Source organism: Dromiciops gliroides, chromosome 1 (assembly GCF_019393635.1).
Source record: "Dromiciops gliroides isolate mDroGli1 chromosome 1, mDroGli1.pri, whole genome shotgun sequence".
NCBI classification, from domain to species: domain Eukaryota; kingdom Metazoa; phylum Chordata; class Mammalia; order Microbiotheria; family Microbiotheriidae; genus Dromiciops; species Dromiciops gliroides.
The window spans coordinates 49,761,668-49,780,954 of NC_057861.1; the positions used below are offsets into that span (position 1 = coordinate 49,761,668).

General features: G+C 40.8%; 1 protein-coding gene across 1 annotated transcript in view; it reads left to right on the forward strand.

Annotated features, from left to right (window-relative positions):
• B3GNT3 (UDP-GlcNAc:betaGal beta-1,3-N-acetylglucosaminyltransferase 3) overlaps positions 1-19,287 on the forward strand; it is a 31,907-nt gene that overhangs the window by 4,082 nt on the left and 8,538 nt on the right. The window lies entirely within an intron of this gene.

Sequence of the window (19,287 nt, forward strand, 5' to 3'; positions counted from 1 at the left end):
GGACCTTATTATTTTTATTGTAAATGATTATAAAAGAAATTAATTATATTGGAACTGTTATCAAATTTCAAAAGTAAGTCTAGAGGTTCTAAGTTAAGAACCCCCAATCTAGTCCAATTCCCTCATTTTACAGATGAGGAAGTTGAGACTCAGAGAGGGGAAAGGGCTTTCCTACAAGCATCTTGTATTGGAAGCAGGGGAAAAGATGCTATCAAAAGTGATGTCAGAGCTGAAGGGCCTGAGAGATCGGTCACTCTGAGGATCTGACCCCAGGCCCTTCTGCCCAGGGCATCAATGGCACTAGGGCCCCAGGAGAATTCTGGACTGTTAGCCTAGAACTCTTCCTTTGAATTACACTCAAAAGAGAAGAGAGTGGCTTCCAAGGTTCTGGGCTGAGGTTGTACCCTGGTTATCTGGGCACCATTGCTTTTCTTTTCTTTTCTTTTCTTTCTTTCTTTTTGCAGGGCAATGAGGGTTAAGTGACTTGCCCAGGGTCACACAGCTAGTAAGTGTCAATTGTCTGAGGCCAGATTTGAACTCGGGTCCTCCTGAATCCAGGGCTGGTGCTTTATCCACTGCTCCACCTAGCTGCCCCCTACCATTGCTTTTCAAAGAACCATCCCTCCTACTGATCATGATGGAGAAGTTTAAAGGGGTTGAATTCCAGAGATTGTCTAGATGTGGGCACATGGAGTGCTATTCGATGAATAAGTGAGGGTGTGCCCAGCCTTGGCACAGGGCCAGATCTACACCCAACCCTGGCCCGGGGCCAAGGCCTCCCTTTATATGTATTCACAGTTGAATATTTCCTTTCCTATAGACCCAGCCCAGAACCAGGAAGGGGTTGCTCAGGTCTGTGAGTTTTAAAAGTCTTTTAAGACATACTGCCAGGCTGTCAGGGTGGAATGACCTGCCAGGGTGAAACCAGGATTGCAAGTTGGGGTTCTCGATGGCTTTGTCTAAAGTGGGCTGGTGACCTCAATATCTCTTCCTCAGGATAAGAGGGAGTTGTTAATCATTTAGGCTTGTTGGCACAATTGACATCTAGCTTCATCTTCCCCAAACCCTGGTGGAATCCAGTCATGTGTACCCAGCTGCCCCGTGAGAAGTCAGAGCTGGGAGGGCAACATTTTCTCAGGTCACTCGGGTCTAGGAAAGAGAGGGAGGCTTAGAATGGGAAAGCATCTCTCTGGAGGAGAAGAATAAGTGATAGTAGCTTATATTCCTCACACTCTACAAAGGCTCCACTCCCATCCTCTCTTAAGATTCTCCCTAGAACCCTAAGATAGAGGCAAAGCAGGGCAGGGGACTCGTAGCCTTATTTTTCTGAGGATGAAACTGAGTCAGCCCCAAGTGAGGAAGGGCTTTGCCCAAGGTCATTCAGACAGCTAACTTTGATTCGTCCTCCTTGGGGATAGTTGATTTCCAAGGTGAAATAATTCAGTGGACACATTAACTGCCTACTGTGTGCAAGGGCTTATGCTAAGGGATAGGTATGATACTATTAAAAACAGCTCAGCCCCTGACCTTAAGAAACGAACACTGAGCAGCTAGGTGTCACAGTGTATAGAGCACCAGCTCTAGAGTCAGGAGGACTTGAGTTCAAATCCGGCCTCAGACACTTGATACTTATTAGCTGCGTGATCCTGGACAAGTCACTTAACCCAGATTGCCTCAAAAAACAAACAAACAGAAAGAAACACACTTTAATATAGGAAGAGAGTGAGCACATGGGATGAAAAAGCTAGATTTCTACCTGATATGGGAACGTAATGGAGGAGTTCAAAGAAGTGTAGCCACCTGGGAAATATAAAGATGGCTGACCTGGGCTCCCTTCTTTTAATTATCAATTTATTTTTTCATTTATTTTTTAAATGAGGCAATTGGGATCAAGTGACTTGCCCAGGGTCACACAGCTAGTAAGTGTTAAGTGTCTGAGGCTGGATCCGAACCCAGGTACTCCTGACTCCAGGGCTGGTGCTTTATCCACTGTGCCACCTAGCTGCCCCAAATTTATGTATGTATGTATGTATTTATTTTTTTGTAGGGCAATGAGGGTTAAGTGACTTGCCCAGGGTCACACAGCTAGTAAGTGTCAAGTATCTGAGACTGGATTTGAACTCAGGTCCTCCTGAATCCAGGGCCAGTGCTTTACCACTGCACCATCTAGCTGCCCCCCCCCTCCCCGCCCCCGGCTCCCTTTTTTTTTTTTTAATTTAATTTTTTTTTTGGTTGGGCAATGAGGGTTAAGTGACTTGCCCAGGGTCACACAGCTAGTAAGTGTCAAATGTCTGAGGTCAGATTTGAACTCAGGTCCTCCTGAATCCAGGGCTGGTGCTTTATCCACTGAGCCACCTAACTGCCCCTGGCTCCCTTCTTAAAATGAGGTTTGGGGAAGAGAGTTAATGGGAGACAAAAATCCACCTGTGCAGGTAGACTACATGCCAGAATCCTGAAATGACTGATAGATGGGACTGCACAACCCCCCACCCCCATTAGATTGTAAGCTACTAGAGAGCAGGAACTGGGTGGTTGTTGTTATTGTTGTTGTTTTGACTTTCTTTGTATCCCCAGTGCTTATTGTGCTACCTAGTCCATGGGAAGAGATCGTTGACTTGACTTTTTGACTCACTCAACAGTTGTCAAGGATCTTTGGTAGATGGTAATGAGCAGGACACCTGCTGTTCAGCTGGAGAAAGGGAGCATATTGTTCCAATTTCCAAAGAAAGAGAAGAGAATGGAGTTTGCATGCTGTCAGCCAGTGGGGTTGACTTAGATTTAGATTCCTGTGGAGATTCTAGAAAGGCTACTTAAAGAGGTGCTTGGTGAGCCTCTGGAGAGGAAATCAACAGCAGCATGGAGGTTAAATGGATGACTCCCTGAGAGCAAGTTGTATCTGACTAGCCTTATTTTCCCTTTTGACTGGGTTAATGACCAGAAGGCCAGAGAATGCTGCAGGTAGAGTTGATGAAAATGGCAGCAAAGTGTTGGACAAAGTGGGGAAAATGGAGAGAAGATGTGGACTAAAAAACAACAGCAACGAAGATGGTGATGACGATACTGATAGCTAACGCGTATAAAGTGCCCACTATGTGCCAGACACTGTACTAAGTAACTTTTCAGATATTATCTTTTTTGATCCTCACAACAACCCTAGGAGTTAGGTGTTATTATTATCTCCATTTTACAGTTGAGGAAAATGAGACACAGGTTAAGTGCCTTGTCCAAAGTCACACAGCTAGGAAGTATCTGAGTCTTCCTGACTCCAAGCCCAGAGCTTGATCATCCACTGGTTAACCTAGATGCCTACAGACAAGAGTACAATTGGGAGAATTTGAAAGTGGCTGAACGATGGGGCTAAAGAGAAGTTCCTCTTTCGATAAGGAGGTAGCATGCTATAGCGCAAGGCTATACTTCTTAAACTTTTTCCACTCATGACCCCTTTTTGCCCAATAAATTTTTATGTGGCCCTGGGTATATAGGTATATAGAATAGGGATATATAACCTTTTACTGTTGCCAGATTTTTTGCAACCCCCACATAGTTACATGACCCCTTGTGGGGTCACGAACCATAGTTCAGGAAGCTTTGGTGTAGTGAAAAGAATCTTGGATTTAGGCTCGGGATCTGAGTTCAAATTCTGCTTCTTCCATTTATACAACTTTGGACAAATCACTTATCCTCTCTGGCCTTCGAGTTTCTTCTCTGTGAAATGAGGTGGCTGGATTAAGTGACCTCTGACATCTCTTTTGGTTCTAAATCTGTGATTTTTATGGATCATCATGGAAGGTGGTCCCCTGTAGAGTGACCAAAGGATCTGTGCTCTGGCTCTGCACTGTGTAACATTTGTATTAGTCTTGGGTAAATGCAGAGATGAGTCATGCAACAAATATTCAGGAAATGCTGCTGAGGTGCCAAGCATTTGGGCATGAATATTAAATTGGCAGGTAACACATAGCTCCAAGGTACAGAAAAAGTTTAGAAACTCAGAAATGCCTAAAACATATGTATAGTATTATATGATCTCAACATATTTTATCTTTTAATACCATAATAATTCAGACCTCTCTGGTACAAAGATGGGGGGCAAAAAATTTCAGGTGTATTTTATAGATCGTGGGGGCCACATCCCTAGCCCCAGCAATGTGGAAGGCATAGCTGTAATCTTAATTCCGTTCCAAGAGCATTTATTAAATGCCTATGAAAGCCCTGGATTCAGGAGGACCTGAGTTCAAATCTGACCTCAGACATTTGACACTTACTAGCTGTGTGACCCTGGGCAAGTCACTTAGCCCTCATTGCTCCACCAAAAAAAAAATGCCTATTAAAGCCCAAGCACTGTATTAAAACACAAAAGTGAAATAACCCTTGTCTCAAGGGCTTCCGTTCTGTTGGAGATGAAACACACCTACATAAGTATGTGGAACTTATACAGAGTGAATACAAGGTGGTTTGGGGAGGAAGGCTGGGAGCTTGCTCAAACCATCAGGAAACCCATTGTTGAGTTTTCACTGTGAGCATTTACACCTCAGAAACCCTCCAGGGCTACAAATCTAGCATTTTATTGATTGTCTATATTTAAGAAAATGATGGAGAAAATGTAAATACACGTTAAGCTTAAACTGTCTCCTCCATACCTCCCTCCCCCCACACCCCACATCCCCAAGCTGGTTGATAAACATTTATCAGCACCTCGAAGTACCACCTGGAAGGAGGGCACTCACAGATGGGGTGGATCAGAAAAAGCTTCACTTGGGCTAAGTCTTAAAGGAAATTAGGCATTCCAAGGTGCCCAGGTGAAGAGGAAGAGCCCTCCAAGTGTGGCCAGCCTGTACCAAGGTGCAGAGATGGGAGGTGGAGTCTAGTCAGCCAATATGGCAGAATGCATGATGGGAGAGGATTTTCAATAAACCTGGAAAGGGCTAACCAAAGGGTAGTATAGGAATGTAACAATTTTCTTGTGCCATATGAAATGGACAATTTCAAAGAAAACTGAGAAGACCTCTAGGAACTGATGCAAAGGGAAATAAGTAGAACTAGGAGAACAACTTCTACAATGATAATGATAGAGAAAAACAACTTCAACAGACTTGAGAACTTTGATCAATGCAATGATCAAACAGGAGTGCAAAAGAATAAAGATGAAACATGCACTTGTCTCCTGCCAGCAAGGTGGTAAACTTAAAAGGCAAAAAGAAACAGATGTTTTCAGACATGGCCAATGTAGGAATTTGTTTTGTTGGAATGTCAGGAAGATTTTTTTAAAATTGTTTTTCTCAGTTGAAGGGAGAGATTAATTTTTAAAAATGCTTGTTACTTAAAAAAATTAAAATTTAAATAAGACATGACAGATGGACTGGAGTCAGACTGTGACAGGATTCAAAAGTCAAAGAGAGGAATGTATATTTTCTCCTAGAGACAAGTGGGAGCCACTGATGTTCACTAAGCAGATGGGTGACATAGTTTGAATGATCTGCACTTTAGGAATATCAGTTTACAGAACCAAGAGAACACTGTATACAGTTAACAGCAATATTGTTTTAGGAATGACTTTGAGTGAATAAAATATTTTAACCATTATAAATACCCAAATTAACTCTAAAGGACATATGAAGAAAGAAGCTATCTGCAGCCAGAGAAAGAATCAATAAGTAGCAGTGTGTCTAGAATCATTATATGTGCTTGTGTTTCTAATGGTAGCCATCTCTAGGGGCATGGAGAAAAAAAGGAATTTACATTATAGTTTTGTCCATTGGAAAGGAATAGCAAGTTGTACATAGTAGATTTGCAGTTTTATGTGCAATCATCTTTTCTATTGTACTATGTTAGGAAAATGTTTTTTTAATGACATAAATATGTATTAATATAATTTTTAAAAAGGAAATCTTTTTTGAAAAACACTATTAGGGACAGTTAGGTGGCACAGTAGATAGAGCACTGGCCCTGGAGTCAGGAGAAACTGAGTTCAAATCCGGCCTCAGACACTTGACACTTACTAGTTGTGTGACCCTGGGCAAGTCACTTAACCCTCATTGCCCTGCAAAAAAAGAAAGAAAAAAAGAAAGAAAGAAAGAAAGAAAGAAAGAAAGAAAGAAAGAAAGAAAGAAAGAAAGAAAGAAAGAAAAAAGAAAAGCAATATTAGTTCAACAGCTGTGTGCAGGATAGATAAGAGTGAGGAGAGACTCAGGGTTGGGAGAGCATTTAGGAAGCTATTACTGTAGTCCAAGAGTATGGTGATGAAGGCCATAATTATGTACAAAGAGAAAAGAGGATGTGATGATGGGTGAGAAAGAATGGAGAGCTGGGGTTGTAAATGTGGATATCTGGAAAGATGGAGGTGCCCTTGACAGAAAGAAAGTGTTGCATGGGAAATTGGAATGGTACAACTTTAAGCTTGGGGGGGGGGCTGCTTACCAAATAGGGTTCTTCCAGAGTAGAGGGAGCTGCCTCAGAAGTTGTTGTTTCCCCTTCCCTGGAAGTAGCCAAGCAAAGGTTGAAAGACAATTTGGTGGGGATAACAGAATTCTCATTTGGGGGCAAGCTTCTCTATGAACCTGTTATTCTTCCCAGCCCTTCTTCCTCATCTCTCACTGATGCTGTCCTCCCCACCCTGACCATACCCTATCCTGATTGTTGCAGATCTCCCAGCAACCTCCCTAGGTAGGGTGTGGTTCTCTTCCTTCTCTTTTTCCTCGATCTAGGAATTGGAGGGGTAGGGAAAGGGAAAGAAAAAATAGCCGGTCTGCCTTTCTCTGCCACCTCTTTGGCTCCCCTGCTGTTCTTTCTTCCTGGAGAAGGGGCCCTGGGAAGGATCCAATCTGAAGAGCCAGACCCCCAAGTCCAGAAAGCCAGAGGGATTTTGACTTTACCCTTCCTCTCCATTCATCTCTTGCTTTTTTTTTTTAAAAGTAAATCAAAGGTATGCCCATCAGTTGGGGAATGGTTAAACAAGCTGTGGTATATGATTATAATGGAATATGACAAGCAGCATGATTTCAGAAAAAACCTGGAAAGACTTATATGAACTGACATATAGTGAAGTGAACAGAACTTTGTAAACAGTAATAGCAATATTGTTTGATGAAGAACTGTGAATGACTTAATTATTCTTAGCAATACAATGATCCAAGACAATCCCAAAAGACTAATGATGAAGCATACTATCTGCCTCAAGAGAAAACTGATATCGATTGAATATAGACTGAAGCATGCTGTTTTTCACTTTCATTTTTTTCTTTTATTTGAGTTTTCTTATGCAAAATGACAAACATAGAAATATTTTACATAATTGTACATGTATAATATAGAAATATTTAAATAACTGTACACATACAGATCTGACTGTTTACTACTTCAGGGAAGAGAGAGAGGACGGAGGGAAAGAAAGAAGGATAGAATTGGAAACTCAAAACTTTAAATAAAAATGTTAATTTTTTAAAAGTAAATGATTAATGGGGAAGTTAGGTGGCGCAGTGGATAGAGCACCGGCCCTGGATTCTGGAGGACCTGAGTTCAAATTTGGTCTCAAGACACTTGACACTTACTAACTGTGTGACCCTGGGCAAGTCACTTAACCCTCATTGCCCTGTCCAAAAAAAAAAAGTAAATGAGCAAAACTTATCTCTCCCTCCTACCTTTTCCCCACCACTAAGAAAAAGAAAAACAACCCATATAACAAAAAAGCATATTCAAGCAAAACAAATTCCAACCTTGGCCATGTCCGAAAATGCATATGCCCTGAGTCCAACCCCCTCATTTTACAGATGAGGAAATCAGTTCCAGAGAAGGGCCCACAGTTGGGAATCATCTGGAAGAGCTTGAATCTGACTCCAAACCCAGCACTCTCTATCCCACACCAAAACCTTGTTGGAGATTATGTTCACACCGGGACTTGGAGAATGAGGATAATGTCATTAGGATATGGGGGCAGCAGGAATTCTAAGCTTGGTCAAGGTCATGGGCAGAAGAGCAAGTGGGAGAGTCTGCCTAGACCTGAGGCTGCCAGGAAGGAAGCCGGAGGAGTGACTGAGCAAAAGACCCGGGTTTCAGCCCTGGGGGAACAAGGATGAGACCTTCGCTCACACTGCTTACTCATACTTTTTAAGACGCAGTTGGGAGGTTGAGAGGGGGTTGGGCTGAAAAGAGGACTTAGGTTGGAGGCAAGACGGTAAAAAATACAAGTTGTAGGCATCAGGGAGTTCAGCCTGCCAGGGCTCTAGGCTCCAGATATATTGTAGAGGTAATGTTGGCTGGGTCCTCTTTGAGATAAAGTGTCTGTGAGGGAAGGAGAAAAGCTGGAGTTCAGGGTAGAGGAAGCCTAGGACCTGAAGTATTGACTGCAGGACCTCCCTAGTTTGGGGGTCGATGGCTAGGGAGGAAGTGGAACCTTATCAGGGTATCTGAAGTTTCTCTTGGAGGAGAAAGGCCAAGGAGATAAGGGCTGTGGAAAGAAAGTTTGACTGCTGTTTTCCCTCTGTAAGCCTCAAATGGCCTGATGCATAAAATAAGGGATGTCCTTGGTCTCTTCTTGCTCTGTTTGTGATTCTATGAATGGATGGATGGAAGGAAGGAACGAAGGAAGGAAGAGAGAGAGGGAGAGAGGGAGGAGGGAGGGAAGGAAGGAGAGAAGAATGGAAGGAAGGAGAGAGGGAGGGAAGGAGAATCCTTATTGAGCACTTACTATATGCCAGGAACTGGGAATACAAAGACAACAATGGCAATCCCTTCCCTCAAGGAGTATATATTGTATTACAGGATATGGGACTATATACATTCAAGGTAATTCAGATGAGGAGAGCACTTAAAGCTAGGGGGACATCAGTATATAAGGTGACCCTTGAGCTGACTTTTAAAAGAAACAAGGAATTATTATTATTATTATTATTATTATTTGCTGGACAATGAGAGTTAAGTGACTTGCCTAGGGTCACACAGCTAGTAAGTGTCAAGTGTCTGAGGCTGGATTTGAACTCAGGTACTCCTGAATCCAGGGCCGGTGCTTTAACCACTTCACCATCTAGCTACCCCAAAACAAGGAATTTTTAAGAGGCAGAAATACATTCATCTAGACCAGTGCAAAGACACAGAAATGAAAGAGGAAAACATTATATGTGGTGAGCAGCAAAAAGGGCACTTTGGCAGAATTCTAGAATAAACAAGATAATGAATAATAAAACTGGAAATGTAGGTCGCAGCCAGGTTATTAAATCCATCAAATCCTAGAGGCAATAGGGAGCCATTGGAGTTTATTGAGAATGGGAGTAACATGGCTAGACATTTGCTTTTTATTTACATCATGTATGTGAGTGTATGTGTGTGTGCACATGCACATATACACACGTGTATGTATATGTTTATATGTACACGTATATACATATATAAAACTATGCTATAGATATGTGTGTCATATATTGTGTGTTACATTAGAAAATTAAGGTAAAACTGAGAGGCAATGGTCTCAGCATGATCAATTTATCAATTAGGTTAGCAGAAACCAATATATTGGATCAATGGTGTCTCTCAAAGACTCCCAGGCAGGGCTCACTAGCCTTCATATATATTTTTTTTCTCATAAATATGTTTTATTATTTTCCAATTACACATAAAGATAGTTTTAAACATTTGTTTTCATAAGATTTTTAGTTCCAAATTTTTCTCCCTCCCTCTCTTCCCTCTCTCCTCCCCAAGACAGAAAGCAATTTGATATAGGTTATATGTGTACAATCACATTAAACATATTTCTGCATTAGTCATGTTGTGAAAGAAGAATCAGAACAAAATGGGAAAACCTCAAAAAAGAAAAAAAAAAGTAGAAACAGTATGGTCCAATCTGCATTCAGAATCCACAGTTCTTTTTTCTGGATGTGAAGAACATTTTCCATCATGAGTTCTTTGGAATTGTCTTTAGCCTTCATATATTTTGGGGGAGAGTTGGGTAGTTAGGGAAGACAGTACAATTGGTTATAGGGTAGACAGCATCATGGGAGTTGGGACAACATTGATTGCTTACATCAAGAAAAGGGGCTAACACTACCATGGGACTAGTAACCTCCCCTTTCTGTCATAGAGAGATGCTTGATTGATTTATGGGACTTATCCTTGTTAATGGAGCTGAGTTAAGGACTCCCTTGTTCCTAGAAAGATTTGTTAGAAAGATAGGCCTTTCTCTAACGGTGCAAGGACAGTTCAGGGACAGTTTATTTCTTAGAGCTAGCTTCAAGACTTAAAGGTAATACCAGGTTTTTTGGTATTTTCCCAGAAGCTAAAGGTATTAACAACTTTCCCCATTAATTATAACTTTAAACTAACTCAAAGTGAATTCCTGTGCTCAATTCTTGATGTAGCCAAGGGGATGCAGACCCAATTACAAAACTGACAGCACAAAATCAGTTACATTGTAGAATCAATACAGAAGAAATGAAAGGTTAGGAAAAAAAAAGAAATGAGAGGTAATATTAACTTTGATATTTTCAGTATTTAGATATTTGCCATTATTATATAGTGTATATATTTGTCATATGTAGCACATATATTGGACATGTAGTATATTTGTGTCACATATAGCAATATTTGCCATGTATAGTATATATGTCATATATAACAAGTATATATGAAGATATAGGCTTCATATAAAAATCTATATGAAATATATATTAGTCTCAGATGTAGTATATACACACATAGACACTTGTGTGTCTATGTGTGTATACACGTAAATCATAGATTACATGTGTATGTATGTCTCATTTGTTCATGGTTATATACATGTATAATATAGATTACATGTGTGTATATGTTCATGGTTGATTGCATGTTGTCTTTCCCATTAGACTGGAAGTTCCTTGAAGGCAGGGATGGTTTTTTGGTCTTTCTTTGTATCTCTGGAGCCTAGCACCATGACAGCACATAGTAGGTGCTTTAGGGAATTCCCTGTTATAGCTATGTGAGGGATGGACTGGAATAGTGAGAGACTAATGTCAGGGACCATGATGATGTGGGGACCAATTTTTAACTGGGGAGTGTTAGCTAAGTGGCTCGCCACTAGACTTCCAATCATTATAATTTTGCCAGGCAAAATGTAGGCGTTGGCAAGTGGTGATGATATGAGATGCCAGCACCATGGCAACGGCTACAACCAGTGGGTGGAACACTGTGCGGTTTGCTGAGCTCCGGGCCAGTGTGCACCAAGGCATAAAAACCTCAAATAACAATTAATTCTTTGCAATGAGTAGACTCTTGCAGTCATCCAGTTAATAAACAATAAATGCCTGAACCACAGTAGTGGCCAAGTGATTGGATAGAAGGGGATATATATACAAGAGAAGCTATGGGGAGAAAAATGACAAGATTTGGGAACTGCACACAAAGGGAGAAGAGAATGGAGTCAAGATTATGCTGAGGTTGTGAACTTGGCTCAGTTAGGAGGATGATGGTGCCCTCGGCAGAAAGAGGGAAGTTCAGAAGAGGGGTGGGTAGTAGGGGTACTCTGGGCTAGGCCTAATTCAAACCAATCCAGTAATTCAGGCTCATGGATAGAATGAAATAGGGTAATTCTGGACCATAAAATACAGGTTTTTAAAAATGGTATTTTATTTTATTTTTTTCTAAATACATATAAAGATAGTTTTCAACATTCATTTTTTTAAGACTTTGAGTTCCAAATTTATCTACCTTCCTCTCTTCCCTCCCCCCTCCCCAAGACAGCAAGCAGTCTGATATAGGTTATATATGTACAATCATGTTAAACATATTTCCACATTAATCATATTGTGAAAAAAGAATCAGAAAAGGGGAAAAACCATAAGAAAGAAGAAACAAAGAAAAAGAAGCAACAAAAAATGGAAATAGTATGCTTCAATCTGCATTCAGACTCCACAGTTCTTTTTCTAGATGTGGAGAGCATTTTCCATCATGAATCTTTTGGAGCTGTCTTGGATCATTGTATTGCTGAGAAGAACTAAGTCTATCATGGTTGATCATCACACCATGTTGCTGTTAACTGTGTATAATGTTCTCCTGGATCTTCTCACTTCACTCAGCATGTAAGTCTTTCCAAAGACAGTTTAAAAAATTTTAAAGGACATAACTCCTAAAATTAAAAAGATACTAGGATTATGAAATGCAAAATGCAAAATGGATGATTTTGATTATATTAAATTAAAAACGTTTTGTACAAACAGAAGCAATGCATCCAAAATTAGAAGGGATGCAGAAAGTTGGGAAACAATTTTTATGGCCAATACTTCTGATAAAGGCCTCATTTCTTTTTATTTTATTTTTTTTGTGTGTGAGACAATTGGGGTTAAGTGACTTGCCCGGGGTCACACAGCTAGTAAGTGTTAAATGACTGAGGCCGGATTTGAACTCAGGTACTCCTGACTCCAGGGCTGGTGCTCTATCCACTGTGCCACCTAGCTGCCCTAAAGGCCTCATTTCTAAAATATATAGGGAACTAAATCAAATTTATAAGAATCCAAGTCATTCCTCAATTGAGAAATGGTCAAAGGATATGAACAGACAGTTTTCTGATGAAGAAATCAAAGCTATCTATTGCCATATGAAAATATGCTCTAAATCACTAGTGATTAGAGAGATGCAAATTAAAAACTCTGAAGTACCATCTGACACCTATCAGATTGGCTAATATGACAAAAAAGGAAAATAATAAATGTTGGAGAAGCTGTGGAAAAATTGGAACACTAATGCATTGTTGGTGGACCTGTGAACTGATCCAACCATTCTGGAGAGCAATTTGGAATTATGCCCAAAGGGCTATAAAGCAGTGCATACCCTTTGACCCAGCAATACCACTTTTGGGTCTTTTTCCCAAAGAAATCATAAAAAAGTGAAGGACCCACATGTACAAAAATATTTATAGCTGCTCTTTTTGTGGTGGCAAGGAATTGGACATTGAGGGCATGTCCATCAATTGGGGAATGGCTGAACAAGTTGTGGTATATGAATGTAATGGAATTCTATTGGGCTGTAAGAAACGATGAGCAGGAGGAGTTCAGAGAAACCTGGAAGGACTTGCATGAACTGATGATGAGTGAGATGAGCAGAACCAGAAGAACATCATATGCAGTATCATCAACATTATGTGTTGATCAACTGTGATAGACTAGATTCTTCTCACCAATCCAAGGGTACAAGAAAGTTCCAAAGGACTCATGATGGAAAAGGCTCTCCAAATCCAGAAAAAAAAAAAGGAACTGTGGAATATGGATGCTGATTGGACCATACTATTTCTGGTGCTGTTGGTTTTCTGTTTTGAGGTTTTTTTTTTTTCTTTTTGTTCTAATTCTTCTCTTATAACATGACCAATGCAGAAATATGTTTAATATTATTATGTATATATAACCTATATCAGATTACCTGCTGTATAGGGGAGCGGGGAGGGAGGGAGAAAAATTTGAAATTGGAAATCTTATATAAACGAATGTTGAAAACTATTTTTACATGTAACTGGAAAATAATAAAATGCTTTTATTTTTAAAAAAAGATACTAGGGGGCAGCTAGGTGGCACAGTGGATAAAGTACTGGCCCTGGATTTAGGAGGACCTGAGCTCAAACACTTGACATTTACTAGCTCTGTGACCCTGGGCAAGTCACTTAACCCTCATTGCCTTGCAAAAAAAAAAAAAAAAGATAGTAGTTCAAATAACAATAGCTACTCCCCTAACCGTCTGCATTTACTGCGGCAATTAGCCATGCTAGGTCAGGAAGACGTTCCCTGAAGGGCAGGAAAAACTATAGTAAAACCCCATGCCAACTCTCCCTAAGCAGTTAGAGGACTCTAGTAAAACTTCATATGCAACTCCCCAAACAGCCTCTCTGCCCTCTTTAAAGGGAGAAACCAACCAACATAAAGAGATGCCACTCCTACTACATCCTACCTCTTTCTGGTACTAAAAAATAATCTTAAAACAATCCTAATATGATTAACCCAGAAAACAAAACAAAACGATCCTAGAATAGACATTGGAATAGACATTGGAATCCTAGAACAGCATTGGAGGAAGAGCTTGATACAATTAATAACAACCTTAGAACAATACAGCATCATTAAAATGCCAAGTCATACAGAAGGGGTGATGAAGTTGGCAGTAGGTTGGCTGATGTACAGTCAACAAATATGGCCAGAAGTAGCATGAAGAATAGTAGGTCCACAGCACAGATGATATGGATAACATTCTTTAGTTCCAAAATAGGGTCAAGAAAAATCCATCTTGTATGAATTCAGCTCACATTATGTTCACCACACTGATAAAAATCCCATTTCTAAGATGATTCAAAATTCTGAGGGCAAATTCAATATCTTTTGCCTAATCAGTGTAGACAATGAAGATGAGGAGAGAGGGGAGGATTTTGTTTAAGACTGAATTCTAGGGGCAGCTAGGTGGCGCAGTGGATAGAGGACCGGCCCTGGAATCAGGAGGACCTGAGTTCAAATCCGACCTCAGACACTTAACACTTACTAGCTGTGTGACCTTGGGCAAGTCACTTAACCTCAATTGCCTCACTAATTAAAAAAAAAAGACTGAATTCTATAAATTTGATAGAATAAATGACATGTGAGGAACCAGTTATTTTTAATAGACATCCTATGTATAGTTTTTGTTTTTTTTTAAGATTTCCAACTTTTTCTTGTTGAGTCATTTTTCAGTCGTGTCTGACTGTGACCCCATTTGGAGTTTGGGGGGGTTGTTTGTTTTTTGTTTGGCAAAGATACTGGAGTAGTTTGCCGTTCCCTTTCCAGCTCATTTGACAAATGAGGAAACTGAGGCAAACAGGGTGAAGTGACTCGCCCAGGGTCACACAGCTGGTAAATATCTGAGGTCGGATTTAAACTCAGGAGGATGAGTCTTCCTGACTTCAGGCCTGGTGCTCTAAGCACTATGGTGCTACCTAAGCTGGCCCAGTCAACATTACATCTTTAGTATAAAAGTGGGTGCTAGTACCCTCAGGAAGGGTGGCCTCCTTCAGGTCTCTGCCAACCAAACTGGCAGTATGAGCGTGGATTCAAAGAACCTTGACAAGATGACTTTTTTAGCGGGGCGGGGCAATGGGGGTTAAGTGACTTGCCCAGGGTCACACAGCTAGTAAGTGTCAAGTGTCTGAGGCAGGATTTGAACTCAAGTACTCCTGAATCCAGGGCCAGTGCCTTATCCACTGCGCCACCTAGCTACCTCATAACTTGTTTTTTTGTTTTTGTTTTTGGTTAAGTGGTTTGCCCAGGGTCACACAGCTAGTAAGTGCAAGTGTCTGAGGCCAGATTTGAACTCAGGTACACCTGAATCCAAGGCCAGTGCTTTATCCACTGTGCCACCTAGCTGCCCCTAAAGAACCTTGAGAAAGAGTAAGGATAGGATATTGAACTCCTTTTCAGGTAAAAGTAATTTTTTCCTAATTGGCTATGAGGATGGAGAAGGCAATGGGAAAATCACTAACCCCTTATTACTGGCACAGGCTCAGGACTTCCTGGTTGACCAACCTGACATGGTCAGTAAGAGCTGAAACACTTAGCAAAAGAACCTTATTTAAATTGGTTTCAAGTCTGCCTTTTCCATTAGCCACACAGGGTTATCAAACGGGGAATACAGATAACAAAGTACTCTAGCCTTCTTCATTTCCATCACTGGTGAAGAAATATCTTTCATATTCACACACACCTTCCTTCACATAATTAATATTTAACTGTGCAGGATGGTTCAGGCAACTCCCAGGGCATCTATTTAGCCCAAGAGTTTTAAGAGCAGGCATAGAAACTATTGTAAATGTCCATGTAGGCACAAGTCTTAACACCTACGTCCACAATATACTTCCCCTGGTTAGCGGTACCTATTCCAACTGAGGAACAAACAGAAAGTCTTCCAACCAACTCCATATGAGCAAGGAGGTTCTTTCCCTCTGACCCTTTCTCTTTGGCCTTGACCCCCAAACCCAGTGGAAACTGGGACAAAACTGTGGAGAGTTCCCTTGCATGATGGTGCTGCTAAGATCTAAGAGCTCCTTCATTATTTGGTGATTTCTCCCTTTCCCCTTCCCAAACCACAGTGACTCAAGCATATATAGTCCTTGGTCCCCTGTGGTCCTTCAGTTCAGAATAACCTGAGCCTTAGAGGAATCTTGGTCCTTAACTTAGGGAGGCTCATTCCAAAAGTTTCTCAAATCTGAATGCAAAGACTTGGGTGAGTTCAAATGACCAGGAGAAATGATCAGATGGGATAGTGAACAGGAAAAAAAAAAAAAAAGCAGAGGCTTTCAGAGATGTCCTCAATTTTGCTGGAGAATCCTTACTGTATCTCCCAAATATCAGATAGGATTTTTACTAACATCGGTCATCTTGTCTACCCCGTGATTCAAAAGATATACCAAAATCTCCTTATGGGAAAGAATATCCTTAGCCTCAGCTAAGGACTAATATGGTGGCAGCCATCATGCCTTCTCTGACTTCAACTAATTGATCATGGTCTGTTGGGAATGGGTCATACAATTTAGATCCAGCTTCCTCAAAAGATAGGATCTCATTGCACTTGAAGTAGGAGTGTCTATGGGTGTATGTGTGTATGTGTGTGAGAGAGAGAGAGAGACAGAGGGAGAGAGAAAGGGAGAGGGAGAGAGAAAAGGAGAGGGAGAGGGAGAGACTGATTGAGACTGATTTGGGGGAAAAAGGTATAAATCCAGTTCACCAAACCCTTCTCTTTTAAAAATTTCACCTCCTAACTTAGTATCCTCCATCGGGGAACTGGATATACAGAGACTTCATCTCTGTGAGGCCACTTATGCAAAATTCACCATATGCAAAATTCATCTGAAAAGGGACAAAGGGCAACCCCTAGTTTACACCTCTAAATTGACCCCTTTGTCGCCTGTTCTTTCTCCTCAACGTCCTAATCTTGGCAGATTTTCTAATACCTCCTCTGGAGAAACTTCTGGGTCAAGAGATACTTCCCATCAGTAGTCCATTGTCCCCAATTATCTCTGCTCTTTTCATCAATGTTATAACCAGATCCATTGGCTGAACCATAGCCCCCACCTTCAAGACACAGTTTGGAAAGATTAAAAGATTAAAATTACCTCTCACTCTAATTGCTTATTATACAAGGACACTTTTTCTTCATTTTCCTTTGGTTGGTGACCCAGCTTTTAAAAAGCTATCAGGGAGAACTTGGTTTGTCTGTTTCCACTTTTCCTTTTGAAATTATTTAAGCACCCTTGGCACTAACGCTACAAAAAGAATGGGAGCTTGTCGTTATCCCACTGAGAGAGTTCCCTGCATATCTCAGAAAGCATGGTGGTCACAGGATGCTACACTGTTGTATCTGGCCAGCAAATCATCTGAGACTACTTGTTCCATATCCCCACCCACCCACATTTAAAAAACATGACTTTAACATGAAGCCATAGCAAACAATCCTGTCAACTGTGCCAAATATTCTGGAGCAGGCTGAGAATGTCATAAAGTACTCCTGGCCCATAAAATGCAATAAGAATAACTTTACTGATGACAGGGGAATAAAAGGATAAAATTCCTAAGATTAAAAAGATACTAATTCATGGGGTAGCTAGGTGGTGCAGTGGATAAAGCACCGGCCCTGGATTCAGGAGGACCTGATTTCAAATCCGGCCTCAGACACTTGAAACTTACTAGCTGTGTGACCCTGGGCAAGTCACTTAACCCTCATTGCCCTGCCAAAAAAAAAAAAGATACTAATTCACAAAAAGAGGGTTATTCCTGGGGGAAGCTAGATGGCACAGTGGATAGAGCACCAGCCCTGGAGTCAGGAGTACCTGAGTTCAAATCCGGCCTCAGACACTTAACACTTACTAGCTGTGTGACCCTGGGCAAGTCACTTAACCCCAATTGCCTCACTAAAAAAAAAAAAAAAAAAAGAGGGTTATTCCCTTCTGTCTTTGCATTCTCCATGGCAGCTAATGACATTCAATCTGGAAGGAACTCTGGTAAGACCTTCCACACCAACTTCATATCGGCTGGATTTTATGCTTCCAATGGCAAGGAAGCCAACTGACCTCCACACCCCCTTACAGGACCAGTCTAGCCTACCTAAAACAGATGCCACTCATACCACAAGCAAGGAAATATAATGAGTTCTTGTTTGAACTCTTCGACTTGAGATATCTATGGGAGAGTTGGTTGGGATTACTCAATAAGATGATGGGGATGTGGGGAATTAGAAAGCAAGAGGGATACAGGGGAGTCATCTGTATAGAGACAGTTAAATCATGGGAGATAGATCATCATGGGAAAAAGTAGAGAGCATTAAAAAAATGGAGACACTGAGTCACACCCACAATTAAGAAGTAAGATTTAGATGATGTTCCAGCAAAGAATCATCAGATATATAGATAATCAAGAAAGGAAACCCTAGAAAGGAAAAAGCTTATAGGACTAATAACGACCACAACAAAACCTAGAAAGGAAAGAGCATACAGGACTGATGATGACCACAATACTAGGAGGTAGCATTTATATGGTGCTCAAAGGTTTGTAAAACACTTTACATATACTAGCAGTCAGCAATGTCAAACCCCATTTGGGGGTTTTCTTGGCAAAGATACTAGAGGGGGCTACCATTTCCTTTTCCAGCTCAATTTACAGATGAAGAAACAGGCCAACAAGGTTAAGTGATTTGCCCAGAGTCACACAGCAAGTAAGTGTCTGAGGCCAAATTTGAACTCAGGAAGATGAGTCACCAGTTGGTTTGCAAAGGTTGGAGGAGTAAGAAGAGAAGAAGCCTTTGCTTCTATCTTTGATACACAGCTCTTTTTTTTTTTCATTTTCTTAGGTTTATCAAGTTATACTACAATCTTTCCATGAATTTGGAAGCACATCAGTAGGAATCCAAAGATGAATACTTTCTCATTAGTGAAGGGAAGCAAGGATCAGATCATTCCTTTCTCCCCCCACCCCAATAGTATTTTATTTTTCCTAATTACATGTAAAGATAGTTTTTAATGTTCATTTTTGTAAGATTTTGAGTTCCATATTTTTCTCCCTTCCCTCCCCCCTCCCCAAGACAGCAAGCAATCTGATATAGGTTATACATGCACGATCATGTTCCACATTAGTCATGTTGTGGAATAAAAATCAGAACAAAAGGGAAAAACCAGGGGAAAGAAAAAACAACAAAAAAAGCAAAAATAGTATGCTTTGATCTGCATTCAGATTCCATTTCTGAATGTGGAGAGCATTTTCCATCATAAGTCTTTTGGAATTGTCTTGGATCATTGTGTTGCTGAGAAGAGCTAAGTCTATCACAGTT